The 3,105-nt window shown below is 44.9% G+C and overlaps 1 pseudogene across 1 annotated transcript; it reads right to left on the bottom strand.

The window, feature by feature from the left end:
* Nucleotides 1-965: 965 nt before the first annotated feature.
* Nucleotides 966-1,723, bottom strand: LOC104504795 (annotated as a pseudogene). The gene has a single exon (XR_727897.1). The product of XR_727897.1 is annotated as a phosphatidylcholine:ceramide cholinephosphotransferase 1 pseudogene (transcript).
* Nucleotides 1,724-3,105: the final 1,382 nt, after the last annotated feature.

Raw genomic sequence — 3,105 nt, 5'->3', positions numbered from 1 at the left:
AATAGAGTCAGTGTACAGGCAAAGAATGAGATGCTGTATTAGCAGAGGAGAAGGAGAGATCCTCTTCGGGCTGGGCCGCTGTGGGGACATGCTCGTGCCTGGTTTTTCAAAGGAAAGGTGATGTGCCACCTCATAATGCCTAAAACCACTTGACTTTGAACACGTCAGTCACAGCCATGGCAGCACAAAAGGGTTTACATCAGACTTTTGCAGTAAGGCAGCCCACGGTGTGGATTTATGGCAGTACAAACACCCTACATGAAGCACCCGCATGCTCTCTGTAGAGGGCAAGCGGTAGGTTACTTCCACTGGCCAGCAAATTCACCCTCGCAGTTCTGACCAGAATGAGCAAGGAGGCAGACAGCCACTAAGACCTTGCAAATTCATTGCCTATCTATGCTTTTGCACACTTTATGATTCGCTTTTGCCTCACGTTATGTTTGACATTACCCATCCCATCTAATGTCAAGCAGAAAATGTACTTCAACACTTCTTTTACGCAGCACTGTTCAGGTGCACAGACTAAACCACTGCCTGTTGGTTTTGTTCAAAAGTGCCATAATCTTTGGGTAGGACTTTACATCAGGCAAACTACAGAGATACTAAATCAACCCCAAGCTGACAGCAGTGTGAGCTGTGCTCCCTCTAAGCAGGCAGGACAGGCAACTGAGTTAAGAACATCATTACACCCAACTCATTGCTTTTCACAAAGGAAAAGGGTTCCAGTTCATCACACAGGCAAAGACAACAAGGGCCATTTGTCAGATTCTGATGTAGCAGTGGGACTGAACTTTTCCCTTTTGCACAAGCAGCCCACACAAACTGCAGAGCCTATGGCATGTTAACTATTTCAGTTTGGGAAAACCAAAGTCAGAAAGAACCCAAGAAACATCATTTCATTTAGACATAAACCAGCATCTGAGCTCCAAAAGTATACTCCAGCCTCAGTTTTCAAAAGGTTTTACTTACTTGTATTTTAAGAGCAGCCACTGAACAAACCAGAGTCCTACAAGGATCATGCCGTTGATTTCACAAATAGAAAAAGCCCATTGCACCCGATCAAAGCGATCAAAAAACGCATCTGGTAGGGGAGGCTGCACCTCCTTGGGAGGCACTCGTTCATGAACGACTGAGATAGTCACTGTGGTAAAGACGAAACAAAAAAGTGCATAAATAAAAGCCAGGAAAGTCTTGCCCCATTCCATAGGATACTGTGAGCGTTCTGGCTCTGGCATAGGGATCTTTATCATCTCCTTCTTATACCCATTTGGCATCCCGTTCAGCTTCATTTTACTGCTAAAGCCATTCTCGTGCGTGGTGTTGCTCACACCAACGCGGATGTGCCCGTTGACGTGTCCGTTTTTGTGAGCCTCCATGTGGTGAGCCATTTTTAAAGTTTCAATCATGTGCAATAGCCGCTGTCCGCTGTCGGAAGACACTCGGGAGAGAGGCGTCTTCTTAAAATCCTCCTCCGTGAGGTTGATCAAATCCTGCCCGGTGAAGCTCTTCAACGCCTCACAATACTCCGGCACAGCATTTTCCATTAGCCAGTTAGTCACCTCCTCAGGTGACCACGACACCACTTCTTTCATTGCGCCAGGCAGCCAGGGCACAGTCTGACATCAGTTTTAAATTGGGCAGCAGTCACTGCAACCCTAGCCTGTTGGAAAGCTCCTCCTTGGCTTCATCTTGTCTGAGGAAGCGGTTTGGCAAGAGGCAAGTCCCCGTCTCTAACCATCCAATACGAGCACCCAGGCGCCGTGGTAAGCATAGGAAATGGTTCACTTCATATTCGCGCTGGCATTCTTCTTCCTGGACAGCCAAAAAACAAAAACCCAAGGAAGTCATTAGGACAGCATTTGCCAATAGTCTGCAATTCATGTTTAAAGACAAAATGACTGCGGTAGCTACACTCTAGTGTGGGAAAGACTAGCCGACCTGAGCACCTGTCCTGTGCACACAGCACTGTCCTTTCCACGCTTGCTACTGGTTTCTTGAGAGCATTAACAGCTTTGTATCATAAACCACCACCCTGCAGCTACCGGAAGGCCTTCTTCCTGCTCTATATTTATTAAACTTTCTAGTATTATGCAGCTTTGGTCCATAGCCAGTACCCAAACTCCTCTTAAAACCATAATGCTAATAGATTTAAGGATCTACAGAGCAAGTGTTCAGTGTTACTCATGTCACAAACCTTCCCCCCTACAGACTGATACCCTAATCCAATGTGTTGCATCTAGTTATTGAATGGGAAGCCTGTTTTTTGTTCTGTGAGGAAAAAAAAATAGCTAGTGTGCCATATCAAATTCTTTTCTACAGGTCACCAACACACACACAAAAAATGGAGATCAAAGTTACACACTCTGGACAAAACATCAGCAGGGCAATTGATGCTCAGACAGGTGAGCCTGAACATAAACAGAAGCAGTTAGGTTTGTAGGACTCCAACAGATTTTTAGCAGCTCTTCAAGGTAAGTTTTACGGTTTCTATGGTATACTGCTATATATTCAAATACATACTGTATATTCAAACAAATATTCGTCATCAGCTAAAAAAGGAACCAGTAGAAAAATGAAAGCAAAATGTAAAAAAAAATAAAGGAACTGGATAACAAAACTTCTATACCCAATTAACTACTGAAATAGATTGAAAGCTTAGAAAAGCTGGTCACTTTAAACACAAAAATTACAGGAAAGCAGGTGTTACTTGCTGGAACCTCTTCCTGCATTTCCAAAGACACGGGCAGCAAAATCCTCGGCATCAGGCAGCGATCACGTGACACCAACAAGTCACCAACAAATTCCCAAGTTTGAGATGTTTATATAAACAAAAAAAGGTCCTCCCCAGAGCAAAGAGAGGCAAACAGCGAGGACGCCTGTCGCCAGCCTGCCATCTCACAGCCCAAGTCCCTTCTGCAGGAGGCTGCGGCACTGGAAACACAAAGTGGACTGAAGAAAGCGACAGCGAGGGGGTGGGGCTGGATCCCACACTTTATATTTTCATATCATGCCTTTACCAGCTTAAAGAATAATTTTAGCCTCTTACAAGCTTCCAGATGTTTGTGTTTCATTCCAGGGAGCAAAGTCACTGTCGTGGTTTAACTC

This window comes from Eurypyga helias, unplaced genomic scaffold (genome assembly GCF_000690775.1).
Source record: "Eurypyga helias isolate BGI_N326 unplaced genomic scaffold, ASM69077v1 Scaffold50885, whole genome shotgun sequence".
NCBI lineage: Eukaryota > Metazoa > Chordata > Aves > Eurypygiformes > Eurypygidae > Eurypyga > Eurypyga helias.
Note: the sequence above shows the minus strand (reverse complement) of the source record. Positions and strands in the feature narration are given on the sequence as shown.